Below are 16,897 nucleotides of genomic sequence, written 5' to 3'. Positions count from 1 at the left end.
ACGGCCTGTCAGTCCTGACGCCCCCCCCCCCGCCGGGAGCGAGCGGCGGGGCGCGCGCACAGCGCGGGGCTCCGCGCCGGGAATTAGCCGGGAGGCGGCAGCGGTCGGGGGGAGGAGGGGGGGGAGGTGGCCGGGAATAGCGCGGGGCAGCTGCAGTCCTGCAGCTACTCGGCATCCTGTGTCCTCCCCTGCGCCTGAAACAGCAGCAGGAGCATCGCAGCCCGGGGCGCTGCTTCTCTCAAGGTAATACTCCTTCGTTCGCTTGCCCACCGCTCTGCCCATCTGCTCCGTTCCCCGCAGTGGCTCTGTCGCAATCGAGTGGATTACAAAATAAACCCACTAACTCAAGACTGCGGGAGGGGGTCTCATTAGTCCTCGTTAGCATCTCGTCTGCTCTCTCGGTGGTTATTTTTAGATAGCTTCTGCGGGATCACGAGGGCTGGGATCTCTTAGTTTCTCTTGCAGTCCTAAGAAAGTCCATAGCTTTCCTCCTTCCCTCTTTCCTGCCTGGGCTATTAGTGTAAATTATTGCTGAATTACTTCCCCCCGCCACAAAATGACTCTTAAAACTCTTTTTCTTCTAGCCTGATATGCGGGATACGTACAGATAAGCGGGGAATGCGGATTGTTATAATTCTGTAGCATTTGATGGGTGCAAATGCCATCAAATGCGCTCAGGAGGGCAGATGAGTGGGAAACACGTGATTAATATTTACAGCGTTCAGACAGTCTGTTACTCGATGTTGCAAAGCTTATCGGAGTCACTGTTGCAGATGAGGTTAATGAACTGTTACCCTGCGTTAGAATGCATTTGTGTACTGACATCTGCTAATATCTTTTACATGCAGGAAAAGGACACGTACTGGCGTTCTGGAGAAACCTTTCTCTTGCTGTTTTGCACACTCTCCTTTCTTCGAATGCAATATTAAATCACATTATGATACAACAGAGAGTTGGTCTGGGAACTGTATATAATTAGTTCTTCCAGCTGTCCCACAGTCTTGTCTCGTGATACTTGCTTTCTCAAGAGTGTAGCAGGAATCATAATGAGTCCTTACTTTCCTTGTAGCTTCACAGAAAATCAGTCGATTTTAAAAAGTAGCTGAGAAATTACAGAGAAGTTTTGGTTATGTTTCTGGTTTTAGTTATTTATTTTCACCCATCCTTTGAATTGTTCATGATGGTTTAATAATCATTTTACTTGTAGAAATGTCTTGTGCAAGTGTTATCATTAAACTATTCTGTACACATTTAAAGATATCTCTACAAGTATACTAGTAGTATTCCTATGAAGTTTAGGTAAATTGCACATAATATTCTGACATTTTCACCTTTCAGGTAGTTTGGACGGTACTTGCAGGTGAATTGGCTTGCTTGGGTAAGTTTCAGCAGAAACAGTTAAACAATTTTGGATTAAATGGAAAGTGGAAGAAAGAATAACTGCTTTTTGTATTACTGTGAAAAAGAAACTGTCAACCCATAACATCATTAAATTAATTTGAAGTACCGTAGTCAGAATGTCTAGAGATAGAAAGTTGCAGTTTGATATGAATCAAACTATCGTGTGAGCAATGGAAATTAGTTTTGAGTTCAGCCTATCTCACTAAAAGTCAAGTGCCATGAACATGCATGTTCTTGTATGGTTTTTTTAATAGATATATGTGTAAGGTGTACAGCTACATGGCCATGGGTGACTTAATCATGTAGTAAGTAGAGAACAGGACAACGTTTCCCTAACATTTTGCAACTTGTTAAGGTTGAAATAGAGGCATGGGGAAAAGATTAGACTCTCTGTAGAGATTTTCTTACCTAGACAGCTATTTCCAGAAAATTTGGAATTTTCCTTTCAGTTTCTGTTTACAGATTTTCATATCTCTAAAGAGGAAGCGATAGGCAAATACCAAATAAAAATTGGGAAATGTCTGTTTTTAAAATAAATGTCAAGGTAATGAGTGTCAACTTTATGCTGACATTTGTCAGGATATAAAAATATGGTGAAGAGACATTTCTGTCTGGGATATGAGGAACTGCAGGGTGGTTTTTTTTTGGTTGGGTTTGTTTTTTTTTGTTTAACTAGGAAAAGGCCTAGGGCCTTTACAATATTGTTTAACAGGGTGATCTTTTCTTAAGCTTTGGTCCTGCTTTAACTTGTACAAATAACATGTTTGAAAATGGAACCAAAAGTCAAAAGCAGCCTATGCAAATAAACAAAAATTATACTCTCTAGAGAGTGGTCAAGAGTAGGAAAAGAAAAGCAAGAACAATCATAGATGTCTTTGTTAAGGCTTGAGGGTTGGATGGCTTTTTACTCCTTGCTATAGTATTTAGGAACTGAATGAGTTCAGTTCTTAAAAAAAATTTTCCATATGCCTTTGTGTTGCTGTTTTCAAAAATTAGCATCCCTTTCTCCACCCCATCTTCTTCAAATATGAGAAAGTTAGTCAGCTTTTAATTTTTCTTTAGCTCTTTGACATGAAATATATTGTTTTTCTACCTTTGATCTTGTATGACTTGAAAATTTATATAATCTGAATGTATATTCCATTAACTTTTAAGTATCAGGAAGAGTGGCAAAAATGCAAGAAACTGGCCATCTTGGAGTGATAAAATAGATATAACTCAGTGGACTCTGAACCTTAATCAAGTATAAATAGTTTCTAACATTTCAGCATGTTTCATATATTTAGACATTACTCCTTGATGACAGGCTGTAGTTTGTAGTTGTGACTTGCACATATTTGGGAGACAGGAGGAGCAAAGACTGCATTAATGTTTTAGTGACTAAGCAGAAGTTTGTTCTTGTCATTTTTTGTTGATTTTTTAAAAAATCTGATTGTATGTCTAATGATCAGAATAGTTCAACCTTCCTCTGGCAGTGGAGTCTGTAGAGCCTAGATCTGCCTGAAATCTGAGGGAGGCTTTTTCTTTTTGCCATGATCACTTAGCAGTCTCATGCCATTTCATTACATCTTTCCAGATTAATGTTTGTGACTTTACTTTTCTGTAAGTGTTGCCAGACTAGATATATGTGGCAATAATGGAGGGTTTAGTATCTCCACAAGACCATATATGTTTTGTTGATTTGGGCCCTTAGAAAATTACATAGGGCCTTTAAATTCTTATTATTGAATTACTTCTGTCCTCCATTTAGTCATTGAGTCTTACAGATTATTTTAAATGGCACTACTAAAATCTTGAAGTAAAATCAGTATTTATTATGTTAAGATTTAAGTTGACGATTTTCTCAAAGACGTTCTTTTTATCCTGCAGTATTGTAAGCTTATTACATTGAAACACTGTGTCTTCATGTGTTAATCTTATTGCTTTTTTTCCCACGAGGGGTTTCATGTTGCTTAAGTTATAACCCCCTTGGGGGATCTATGCAACCTGTTTAATCTTAAAATAATTTGAGTTTTATAAACTCTTTAAAACATTATTATTGGTAAAAGTGCATTTGGTGTTGACAGAATTGCTGAATTTAATAAAAATTCTGCGTTCCATGATAAGACACAGACCAAGAAAATTGCTATGACATATAAACAATTAACCATTTTCAAGACTTTTAAAAAGGTTAATTCATTTGCACTTAGGACTACTAAAGCAGACTAAATGTATATCTAAACCCCAGTACTTAATATTCTTACTTGTTCAACAGGCCTTTGGAAAACCTATAATCTCTCCTAGCAGTTGGATTTATAGTTTTTTTGTTAGTTGTAGTCATACGTCAAAACCATTTAACTATGGATGAAATTCTACTAGAAAGAAGTTGCACTGAAGAAAACAAATGCAACCATAGTTCTCTGATTTAACACTTTTTTGTTTGAAGTGTTAATATGATCATCTCAATTATATCCCATTTTATTTAGTACAACCAAGGTTTTCAAAACTTGAATAATAGAGTTTTTGAAACAACTCAAGATTCCTTAACACTAAAGTAATTTCAAGATCAGTAAAATTTTTGAAGGGGCAAAAGTTAAAAATATTTCTGAGTTTATTCTCAACCATTGCATTTTTTTTTTAAATATGCATAGTTAAAAATAGATTTGTTAACTTGTCAAATACATTATTCCAGAAAATTGTTCTTGATTTGTAAGAACTTACTGGGGGGCAGTGTTTTTGACCTTTAGTTACAGAAAAATATATTTAAAACCTGCTGGATTTTATGGAGGGGTTCTTCTAAGGGTATAAAATGTTGTTATGAGAAGTTTTTTTAATTGCTGTTATTATTCTTTAAATTCCATTTCTCTTTTGTCTGCAGCACTGAAGCCTCCTTAGCACTTGCACCTCCTTTTGCACCTGGAATTGCTTCCCTTGCTCATGAAATAGCTCAAACATTTGTTGTAACATAGCCTTTTAGTTTTCTTCTTTGCTTTCCTTAAATACTGTATTGACTTTAAACTTCAGAATATATGGGCCACGTATGTCTCTCAAAGTAACGTTTAGTGAAAGATCTTTGATCTGAAAGGCTATGTACTAAATGCTTCATTTAAGTATCATCATGACACTAACAAGCATAGGCATTCAATAATTAAATAAATAAAAATGTACTTTCTTGCTTTAGAGAACTTAAAGATATTAATACAATACAGAACAAGATGCAGTTCTTTTTGAAATGTTGGCTGTCTGGACAAGCAAAATTAAAGCTTTTGGATAAAGATTAACAAGACAACAATTCTTTTATTTAAAAAAAGTTTATTTAATTCACGTTGGTTTTCTGTAGAAATATCCTATACTTGTTACCGGAAGTGGAAACAAATTACTGTGTATCCTGTAAAACTTACCCATTGATAAAAAATGTTTTATTTTAGGGGGTGTATTTATCTAGGTTAAAACTGGAAAAAATCATGTGTGCAGTTTATGACCCAAGTCTAACATGTACAAATATGATATTGCTAGTTCATATCGTTTTTTCACTATTAGTATAATTTGGTTTTTGTTTCACTTTTCTTGATAATATAGTATGTTTCTGTTGAAATATGTAAAGATTACATTTTAGACACGTGAATAGAGGTCTGTACAAGCTTGTTTGGTCTAGTATAGTTTTTTGTTTGTTTATTACTTGAAAAGCAGCTGACTATTAATTAGTGCAACTTTTCATGAAGACCTCTGTAACGTGAGACAAAAGATTTTTTCCTTTTGCCTGTAATTAATTTTTACATCACTATGAGAGTTCACCTGAGTATTAACCATGATCCTCTGTATACATGTACAGTGGTTTTCTATTTTAAGTTACAAAATTTCATTGAGAGTATTCATCTTAGGTACAAAAGATGTAAGGAAGGTGTTAGTGATGTTGTAGGGGAGGCTTATTTGTCTGAATAAGGTATATATATTATATTAATGCAAAATCAGTAAAGCCCAGAATATCATGTAATTCTGTTATTGAGGAATGAACTCTGTCTTTATTTTAAGATAGATTAGGTAATTCTAAAATTTATTTTAATTTCCAGATTTGGCAAAATACTCTTTTCAGAGAATATTCTGAGTTGGAAGAGACCCTCAAGGATCATTGAGTTCAGCTGTTAAGTGAGTGGCCTGTACAGGGACAGAACCCACATCCTTGGGATTATTAGCACCATGCTCTAACCAGCTGAGCTAATCACAGGTTTTCTTACCAGCAAGGAGAGTTTGGGATATTGTGTCTTTTGAATCCCGTTGAATCATAACAGTTTGAGTACATATCTTCTGCATAAGGTGAGAGTGTAAGTTCCAGTTGCCATGATAATATCGTACTTTCTACCTTCTGAATTTTGGATAGATATGCTCAACAGATTTTCATTTTCTGTATGTGGTAAGAAATGAAGAAGACATGGTCTGGAATATGGTGAAGATCTCTTTGGTCTTCACTGAGGAAGGCAGAAATTAACTGCTGTGCTGGGTTGGACTGAGAGACCTAGGCCAGGAGGGCAACCTCATTCTCGGAAGTTCTGTAATATCTATTAGCTTCAGGAATCTTCTTTAGAAGAGAAGATATGGGGATCAGTGTTGGTATTTGAAGCAATCTGGCTTGTATTTCATTTATCATGCAAAATGGAGCTCCTTTCTGTTTAATCTGTCATGTAAAATAATCTTGTTTTTCTGATACTCAGTTAAAAAACCCAGCAAGACTGATTACTACCAGCTACATTAAAGTTGTTCAGGTATTTTTCATTATAAGACTCTCAGTTATAACTTTGTGACACTTTGATTATTTCAGCTTCAATTGTGCATACCAAATACTGCCTCCTGAAATGTTTTTCCTTAGGAAAATCTCAGTAAAATACTAAGGCAACGTTTTTTGCAAGTAAAGCTGGAGAGGTGGGGTGAGAAATGACAAATATAACTTTGATTGTGCTATAAACTGTTAAACTCATTTAAAATCTTTAAATTCTATAAGAGTTGCTGTTGCTGTCACTTAAGAAAGTCTCCCTTATTTATAAGGCTGTGAATTTTGGTAATGACATTTTGCTTCAAATTCTATATGCTGGATGTATCTTTTTCTGGAATGCAGTGTTTTTAGTGGTACTTTGCATTCCAGAGGCAAACTGAAAAGAATGTTTTTTGTGATATTTTCCTTTTAGTTTGCCTCTTCAGCAGTCAGGAAACTCTGTTCTAGTCCAAAAGAACTGGAAGAAGGACAATAGACTTATCTACTCCCTTGGTTTTTTTCCCCTGCCAAATGCCTAGGAATGAGATGGAGAGTGTAAAAACCTGACTGAAGTGTGGAGGGATTTTATTTGTTTATTTAAAAGCATTATTTCTTGAAATAGTCTGTTTCAGACGGGCCATTGCTGTGTTAAGAGTGATTTCTTCAGGATATGTGTACAGATTGCCTTTGCTCTTTCTCTCCTTTAATGTCTGCTGGTTTGCTAGTTAATGTACTTACTAAATTAAAGACTTTTCATATTTATAATAGCATTGCAGATTTTTTTTATTAGCAACCTCTTAAACAGTGAAATCATTGAATTTGTGGTGGAAATCTCATTTGGTAACCTCTTCCAAATTAGTCATCTTTGTCAAACAGATTATTCTGCCAACACAGTTTCATGAAGACATGTTGTGTGACATCTTTGATTTTTTTTTTTTTAACTTGCTGACGCAGTTGTACCAGGAAAAAAATACATGCTGCTTTGCTAAATTGAAGTAGGCTACACTGGATGAGAATTTTCATGTCAGTCTCCTTTGGGGAAGACAGGTCTGTTTGCTTTCTGAAACTAAAATTGCAAAAGGTGTATTAGCACAGATAAAAATTTAAAAGAGAAGAAAAAAATTCACTTGCACAAATTATATTGTATATTTCCAAATAATCACAGGTTATATTCAGAAAGTACTGTGAGTAAGAAACAAATGTATTACTTGCTATCAGAGTTTCCATTAGCGTCTGCTGGTGCTTCCAGTGCACTTCCATTTCAGTTTCCTTAGTCATAATACTGTTTGCTTCTGCAGGGTTCAACTCATGCCCTAACAAAGCTCTTCAACAGAACAGAATTATTTGTCTTCCTTGAATCACTAGTTGTTCCAAGCCATTATTTCCTTCTTTGTACTCAAGTTCAAATGTAGACCTGACAGGAAATTATTTTCTTCTGAAAGAAGAAATGATACATTACATTTCTTACTCAACCTGCAGTGTAGTAGTAAAACTCTTACCTGGATATTTAAAATAAATATTAAAAAATAGAAACTTTAAGTATTACATGCCCTTTTCTTTTAAATTTCCCCTACTCTTTTTACTGTTCAAGAACAGTGTTATCCAGGATTTTTTTAAAGATGTATTATTTATTTATTTATTTTCCATCAGTTTAATTTTTTCTAGTGTTGAAAAATTCAATGGCTGTTCCTAATTTTTTCCTTTTTTAAATTTTATACTTAACTATGTCAGAAAATGGGGTTGAGGAATTAGGGGAATAATCCTATACATTTTTACATATTTCTTAGCAGTTTCTATGTGTGCTCCATGGTTCTCTCTTCTTTTGTTCGTTTTCCTTATTCCTGTTCTCTCTTTCGTAATAGTGCATTAACAAGCCAAATTGAGTTTAAGTCTTTGACCCTCTTAACATTTCTGTGAAATGATAATGTTCTGTTTCAACTGTAATCATAAGCAGAATATAGTGTTTTAAAAGAGCTTTCTCTATGTGATCTTCATTGCAGTATCATTGTTAAAATGTACATCAGCTTTTAGATAAAATGTAGATATTATAAAGCCTGTAATTATCACTCATTTCAACATTATAGCTCTGTATAATCTCATGTGTAGCTTCCTCTTTTGTTAATAAACAGCAATGGGTTGTGTTTCAGAGAATGTGAAGAGAGTGATACAAATTACTTCCTTAACAAAATTATGAAAACTGCAATACATTTTCATGTTTTACAGGTCATGGGCAAAAAGTTGGGATATTATTTGTGTGTTATAAGAGATTTCAGTAAGATGCTTAATCTAGATGAAAGATGTGTAAAATATTATGTGAACTGAGATGCATTAGGTGACAAAATTTAATAGGAAATCTAAAAGTGCATGTTATCTGGAGATTATAATTGCTTTTCATATGTGTTCCATCTGTTCTCATCCAAGGGAGTTTTAATACAGAAAGGGTTCTTTTGTCATATGATTACCCTACATCCATTTCTTTGATTCCTGTTGTATAGATCAGCTCACCAGTTAGAAATGATTTACCAAGGCTGTCTTGTGGCCTCAGAGAGCCTTGAGAGCCTCTGAGAATCAAGAAGCATTTGTTTGTGGGGGTTCTTCACATATATGGCTTTAGTGGGGAAGTACTGGAGTGAAAATGAGACCCTGTGGTTGCAGAATTTAAATGTCCTGGTCTTGTCTTATGTTGATATTGCACTCAGTATTGCACTCCAGTGTTGATATTGGAACTCAGTAAGAAAGAAGATAGTTTACTTATTTATGCACTCAATTCTGTTGTTTTAAAGGCTACATAAACTACCTGGCCCATCTATACTATGCAAATGGGCATTTAAGTTTAGCTTGGAAGGTGCATTTGGCTCTAATGCATCAGAAGTGCTGGGTAACCTGGAGTTTCTGTTAGTGTTGCAGGAACACCATTAGTTCAGCTAATTCACTGAAGCCTGTTAACAGTTTGTGAATCAAGGGTTTCTGCCTAATATAATGTCCTATAGGTCTGAAATGTCATCTTGTATTTGCATACCTTTTAATCATAAGCAATGGGAAATTTCCTTACAAAATATTAAAATCTGTACTTTCTAGTCAAGGCTGATCTAGCAGAAAGAAGTTCTTCATGCCAGTTCTGCCTAGGCTAACACATGTTACTTCAGGAGTGTTAGTCTGTAAAAACTGTATTGAGTAATTTTTTGTGTTGGAAGAAAGATCAATAATTATTTGGCACAATATTTTGCTGGAAGTAGGTACAAAAAGTGATATGGTAACATATATTCTTTAAAGTTAGTTTCTGTTCTGGGGATTGGAATTTTTCCATTTTTCAGAAAGATGGGCATGCTAGAGGAGCACTTACAGGAAAATATCTTGCGTTGTTGAGATGGACTGTTGGTTTGTCACTAGGCATAGAAAATGGGTAATGATTTGACTGCTCAAAGTTTTGTATTTGAGAAGAGAGGTTTCAAGCACGTATTCATGTCTTCAGAAATCTTTTATTAGCTTCTGGCATTTTACATTTAAAGGGGTGTTTTCCACGTTCTGCTGCCCACTTTAACATCTTCCCTCCTTGTTTTTCTCTTTTCTATTTCGAGCTTCTATTTTCTGTCATTCTGTCTTTCAAATACAAAATCATATAGGAAAGGGGTCAGCATTAAAACATGGATATTAAGAAGTATAATTTAAATAGTTGGGTTTTTTTAAGTTGATAGTTGATTTTTAATAGGGATTACAACACAAATATCAGGAGAAACATTTTTACAGGAAGCATAATGCTGGAAGCCTTCTTTTATTTTTTGGGACCACGTATCTCCTGTAAAATGGAAGCTACTAACACAGGAGTATGTCAGCCTTTTTTGGAAGGAGTACTGTGGAGAGCTAAGCTGTTTTACAAGCAACCATTATTAAGAACTGCACTGAACAGGAACCATCAGTTTCAAGGACACCATTGACATTATATACATCTCATCATAGGAGCAAAAATCTGAACAAAGGGACTTTCTTTGTACAACTGAAAATATTTGTCAGGAATTGTGATCTTTTCTAGAGAAGATCACTGTACTAAAAATATTTTATTACTCAGAAACTACACTCTTATTGACTTCAATAGAAGTCAATAATTTCTGTATAATTCTAGTTTTGCAGTCTAGGCATCTTTTAAACATTTTTAAGGCCAGGTGGTGTGAGTAATACATGTATTTTATGTTTATTTTCCAACCTGACACACATTTTTAATATAAATGGTGAGCATTAGTTCTAAACCCCAGAGTATCATCCCTGCTTTCTTCCATCTCCTGTGCACTAAAAAGGCAATAAGCATATTTGCAGCTATTTCAAGGGATACAGTGGTCTATAAAGCTCCAGAAACAAGTTTGGGGCAGTTTAGCTACTGAGAATGTATTTGTTTCTAGTGAGGCACCGTCATGTTATTCAGTCCACCATAAAATTTTAAAAACAATTTTAATTAACTTTACATGCCTTGTGTAGATTATCTTTTTGTTAAATTATGGCTTCATGTTTCAAGAGTTTGGATGTCCTCATCTTCAGATCACAAAGATGATGTATTCAGAGAGCTGGGTTTCAGATTTTTTGTTTCATGGACTTGGTCCTGGATTTTGTGGTTGTTGGTGTGGAAATAGTTTGAACAGAATGACACAGCCAAAGGTTGCATTTATGGTTAAAAATTGGTTTTGGTATAAAAAGCTCTGCATTGAGGATTAACTTAATGACTTTCAACCCTGTGTTTTGTGTTACTGCTTTATGTTTCATCTCAATTTGTTGGCAAGACTGTAATATACTTTAGTACTTCCCCTGTACCGTTGCATTAGATCTGAAATTTAATAAAGCAGTTCTCTGTCTGGTATAGACTCTGTTTTGTATTCCTTAACACTTTCTTTGCTACTGTACATCAGTACTTGCAAAGTTGGGAAGAGCAGTATTTTAAACTGCTATTGCTAACAATACACACTGTCATTCTAACCACTATACAAATACTTAAATACTCTAATTTTGGTGGGATTTTTGCTTGTGGTGTTTGTGGTTTTTTGTTGTTGTTGTTGTTTTGTTTTGTTGTTGCAACAATCCAGGAAATACAATGTAGGCTTAGAGTTGGAAGCTTCATGTTATGAATTTTTTTTTGTTTATGTCTAAGCTGCTGCAAAGAGCTGTAATATTTTGTCCTTACGAAGAGATAATAACTTTTTATCTTTCTAATGATAATATTTATAAGTCAAATGATAATTTGAAAGAGCCGGAGAAACATGAGTTTTAAGCAGAAGAAGAAAATGATGGAGTTTGTCTCTGCTTGTATCTATCAAACAAAACAAATACTATGGTAGTTTCATTTCAGTTTCTTCGAGCTTGTGACGTGGAACAAGCTCTTCTGTTCAGTTTTTTACTACCTTTCCTGTACCACGCTTTTTCTATTGTGATGTGTTAATTAGCTACGTAACAGCACAGAAAGTTAGCCATGGTGTGCTCAGAAACAGGTTGTCACTTAATGACAATTAGATACTAGGGAGAGCTGGGAAAGGTAGGAGTTTCAATTCTTGCTTAAGTATCAGGGAAAGGAGGAAGACCATCTGTCCTGCAGAGCAGTAAATGATGCATCCTCCTAGAGAGAAAGAACTGCAGGAGTGGACTCCTGGCTTTCTAAGAGAACATTTTGAACAGCAAAATGAATAGATGTGTTGCTGTTAGCCTTTGAGGGCCACTAAATCTGGACATTTTTTGTTGTTACACTGAAAAAAAAAATCCATCAGCAGAGTAGGTTTGCTTCTCAGCTGCCTATTTAACACTCTCAGCTGTTCTTTCCAGTTTTTAGATATCTCTGAGTAGTTGCTTTTCTCCTTGAAGCAGTATTTCTCACAAACCCATTGCTCTGCTACTACTCATTGGAAAGTTACACGAGAGAAACAATTGGGAATTATGCTGAATATTGCTTTCATTGCTCCACACTATGTGTTCTGTAGTTAAAATTTTACCTGTGTGTGCTTTGCCTGAATGTGGCTTTAATTTACAACAGTTCACTCCTTGTTTTGCAATGGAAGTAATTTTATAAGCGGATTGCAAGGTGAACAGAGAAGTTGGGGGCAGGTATTGTAATTAGGTTTGAAAGTCCTTAACCAGTTTTCTTCTTTGACATAATTCTTCTGATAGTTTCTTCTAGTGCTTCTGGTTCTATAGCAGGCAGTTCACTTCTTTGTTATCTGATGGAAGATTATAAAAAGGTTGAATAAGGTGCTGAAGGCAGTGAAATTAAAAGGTTTTCTTAGTAATGAATGTATCTATTAATAGAAATAAGCTTCAAAATACCAGTAAACAGTGCAGCACATGGTATAACATTATCTTTTAAATCAATGGAAATTTAGATACAGAATATGTCATTGCCCTAATAGTAAAAAAGTCTTCTTTCTGTTATTACTATTGTTACTATTACTGTTTTTTTCTAAAAATTCACTTTTAATACTTAATTTCAAAGTCTATGTAAATCTTTTCATCGTAAGGAGGTGAGTTATGTTCTACTCATGGTGATTTTACATTTTAATGTGTCAATATGGGTGCACCAAATCCATTGTTTATTTTGGTGTAATTAAGAAGATATCTAATAGGATGTAGCCTTTAGACCAGGTTTAAACTGGCATAACAATTTGTTATCTTGAAAAAACAAAGTTCAAAAGATGTATTTATTTCTAACTGAAAAAGAACTTTTAGTTGCAATATGTTTTAAGAAGAACTGTAGATCTCCTTTCAGTAACGTAATGATTCAGAATTCAGATTAGATTAGGGGAGCTGCTTGTGTTTTGGGAGGGGCATAGCTTAGCAAATCTGTGCAGCAGAGGCAAGGGCTAGCTAGTTCTCTCATTTGGGTCTTTTGTCCCAAAAAACCCCAAACCAAAAACATGGACTTTACCAAGAGTAATGTACTCTACAGAATGGATCTGACTTGGACCTGATAAAACCATAGATGTCATTTGAGGATATGAAATTTGATCATAATGTCTGGGACTGTAGCTACTGGGTCTGTAGTTTCCATGGTGCTATTTCCTTGTAATCATTTAATCATATTTTAGTGAGAAATTACTATGCCAGTTGAGGCGAAAAAGAGGAACAGATAAAATAATTCAGACTACTTTAGCACTAAGGTTTTTTTCCTAGATAAGACTGTGAAATACACATAATGCAGACTGTTTTATTCTGCATATTGATGTTCTGTGTAGTGTGTCTGTTATTTTCCAAATCAAATGCTTTGACAAATACTTTGATGTGATGCATCACCTTTCTTAATTCAATATGAAGCATAGAGTTGGTCTCCTTGGGATATGCACCCTTACTTTGTCTAGTTTTTTGCCAGTTACCTATTTTTTCTTCTTCCTAGTTGAACAGCTGTATGTTACCAGTGAACCAAACAGACTGTGCCATCCGTTTCCTTGCCTAGTAACTCCCTTGATATTCTTCTAAGTAATGTTCTCTAAGGAAAAAGTGACTCGGCATACGTTAGCTGTGACTGCTGAGACATTTATGGAAATGTCCACAAGTTAAATAGCTCATATTTCATGGATGTCACCACAGTAGATTACTTAAGTGGCAATTTTGTGCTATGCTGAGCTGATATGCTGGCAACCTGCTGCCATAAAGGATGTTCAGTACTTCTTGCTCCTCTTATTTCTGTATGTAGAACCACTTTTGGTTGCATTGCCAGTGACACACCCCTGCTGTGGCTGCATCATCACTGTATCCTAGAAGAGCAGCAGGCCTGCACAGCTGGAGACAAAGAAGACTAGAGATGAGGCTGCTCTTTTTGGCAGTACTCAGCCTTGTCCATATTCAAACTCCAGGCTCAGACAACGAGTTAAAACAAGAATACAAGAGGAAACAAGATGGCATATTTTTCTCAGAAGCTTCTGTGGGTCTATGAGACAGCAATCTGGTCTTCAACAGAAGTGCTTACTAAAGGTTTTTCACCTTTCCTACCCCTTCCTGTACTTGCACAGGATTCTGAATCATGCCACACAACTGGTAACTGCTGGTGAACAGAGTTAAGAAGCTCATCTGACTCTGATGTAAGATTGTTCTTACTCTACTCTCTCTACTTAGGATCTCCCCTTTGTCTTCAAGGATTATGTGTACATAGTAAGAGCTTTACTGGCATGAAGAGCAATACTACTTAAAGTATATGGAAAGTTTGAAACTATTTAAAGATCATTATAAAAAATGCAAGTAAAACACTACAATAAATGACTACTTGCTGATAGGATAGGATGTTTTGGGTAAATGCTGCCTGCTTCTTACAGTTAGGACTCACTAATTATGATAAGTTATGGGCATTGTTATAAAATGATATATAACTGCATAATAAAAACTGATACAATACTTGTATCTTGAAAAAATATGCAAAACTGAATGATGGTCACCTCACAAACAGGAGCAGAGACAAGGCAGAGGTGTTTAATGCTTTCTTTGCCTCTGTCTTCAACATGGGTGATGACGGACCAAGGGGGTCTCAGTGCCCTGAGCTGGAGGACCATGACTGCGAGAATGGGTCAACTCCCAGTTGACCCTGAACTCTTGTGTAGAATCTGCTGCTGCAGCTGGATCCCTTCAGATCTATAGGACCTCATGGGGTTAATGTGAGAATCCTGAAAGAGCTGCTGATGTCGTCTCAAAACCTCTCTCAATGATTTTTGAATGGTCTTGAGAATCCGGAGAGGTCCCAGCTGACTGGAAGCTGGCAAACGTTCTCTCCATTTTCAAGAAGAGCAAGAACGAGGATCACGGAAACTACAGGCCTGTCAGTCTCATTTCAGAGCCTATTAAAATCATGGAGAAGATTTATTCTGGTAGGTATTGAAAAACATCTGGAGGACAGTGTAGCCATCCGTCACAGCCAGCATGTCGTCATGAGAGAAAAGCCCTACTTGTTGGACCTGATTTCCTTCTACAACAGGGTAACCCATGTAACTGATCTAGGAAAGCCAGTAGATGTCATCTTTTTGGACTTGAGCAGATCTTTTGATACTGTCTCTTATAGTATCCTTCTAGACAAAATGTCCAGCACACAGCTGAATAACTGTGTTATGCCATGGGTGAGCAACTGGCTCACAGGTCGGGAACAGAGTTACGGTGAATGGAGTAACGTGAGGCTGGTGACTGGTTACTAGTGGGGTTCTGCAGGGCTCCATCCTTGGTCCAGTTCTCTTCAACATCTTCACTTACAACCTGGATGCAGGACTCTAAGGAATTCTAAGTGATTTTGCCAATGGCACTAAATTGGGAGGAGCTGTCAACTCCCTCTAGGGCAGAGAGACCCTGAAGAGAGACCTTGACAAATTAGAGGGCTGGAATCACCAACCATATGAAGTTCAACAAGGGAATCTGGAATCTGCACCTGGGATGGGGCAACCTTGCTTGTGTATATAGACTGGGGAATGAGGGGTTGGAGACCAGCACTGTCTAAAGGCACCTGGGGGTCCCGATCAGTGGCAAGTTCAATATGAGTCAGCAGTACCCTGGCAACCAGGAGGGCCAACCCTGTCCTGGGGGGCATCAGGCAAAGCATTGCCAGCTGGTCGAGGGAGGGGATTGTCCCTCTCTGCTCTGCACTGGGGCAGCCTCACCTTGAATATTGTGTGCAGTTTTGGGCACTGCAATATAGGAAAGATATTAAGCTGTTAGAGAGCTTCCAAAGGAGGGCAACAAAAATGGTGAAGGGCCTTGAGGGGAAGCCATATGAGGAAAGGCTGAGGTCACTTGGTCTGTTCAGCCTGGAGGAGACTGAGGGGAGACCCCCATCATGGGCTTCAGCATCCTTATGATGGGAAGCAGAGAGGCAAGTAGTGATCTCTTCACTCTTGTGACCAGTGACAGGACTTGAGGAAACAGCATGAAGCTGAGTCAGGGGAAGTTTAGGTTAGATATCAAGGAATGTTTTTTCAACCAGAGCATAGTTGAGCATTGGAACAGTGTCCCCAAGAAGTGGTCACAGCATCAAGCCTGTCTGAGTTCAAGAAGTATTTGGACAATGCTCTCAGGTACATGCTGTGACTCTTGGGCTGTCCTGTGTAGGGCAGTAGTTGTACTCAATGATCTCAATGGGTCCCTTCCAACTCAGCATATTATGTGATTGTCTGAAATGTGTTACATAGTAATATGGCAGCTTCCTTTTAATTATTGTTTCCTGAGGCTAAGTTTAACTGCTTTAAAATGATGAAAAGTTATGTTGTATTTATGCTTTTTAAGTTGAAAACTGAAATCCCTGCATTTTTCAATGTAGAAAAGCCTTGGAACCAGTGGTCTCCAGCTTTCCATCCCCCTGGGCTTTAGGCCTTTCCCTGATCCTTATGCATTTCTTGGTGAACTTCAAATTTGTCCACTTTAATTGTGGTAGCAGAGTTCCTTCTGGATAAAAAGCCAGTTTAGAGCTCAGAAGGAGTAAATGAACTTCTATGATGTATCGAAAGAATGTAAACATATCTCATCTGTAGCAAGAAAATACAATAACAAAGTTAAATAAATCTGCCCATAGTAGTACAATATTGCATGTTTAATCAAAATACATTTATGTAGTACCTATATGCTAGAAAGTAAACAGAAACTTCTTTTTCCTTATTCCAAGTTTTCGTGATGTAATGGCACTTTCACAGAAAGAAAATCTTCAGCCTTAGTTATTTTTCACATTCTCCTAGCAAATAAAGCAGCAAGACCTAATTACATTGTGATGATGTTATGTTGAGTAAAAGGACAACAGATATGCTCGAATGGTTCTTTTTACTAAATGTTCAACAGCAA

The 16,897-nt window shown here is 36.6% G+C and overlaps 1 protein-coding gene across 1 annotated transcript in view; it reads left to right on the top strand.

Moving 5' to 3' along the window:
* The first annotated feature begins 163 nt into the window (after positions 1-163).
* LOC113946631 (formin-1-like) overlaps positions 164-16,897 on the top strand; it is a 45,932-nt gene continuing 29,198 nt past the window's right edge. The window contains exon 1 of the mRNA XM_027642217.1: positions 164-243. The gene's annotated coding sequence lies outside the window, so the exon portion shown is untranslated. The remainder of the gene's footprint in view (positions 244-16,897) is intronic.

The sequence above is a fragment of the Corapipo altera genome, unplaced genomic scaffold (assembly GCF_003945725.1).
Source record: "Corapipo altera isolate COAL_440 unplaced genomic scaffold, ASM394572v1 23b, whole genome shotgun sequence".
In the NCBI taxonomy this organism is placed as follows: Eukaryota; Metazoa; Chordata; class Aves; order Passeriformes; family Pipridae; genus Corapipo; species Corapipo altera.
The sequence above is the reverse complement of the archived record's forward strand: the minus strand, read 5'-3'. Positions and strand labels throughout refer to the sequence as shown.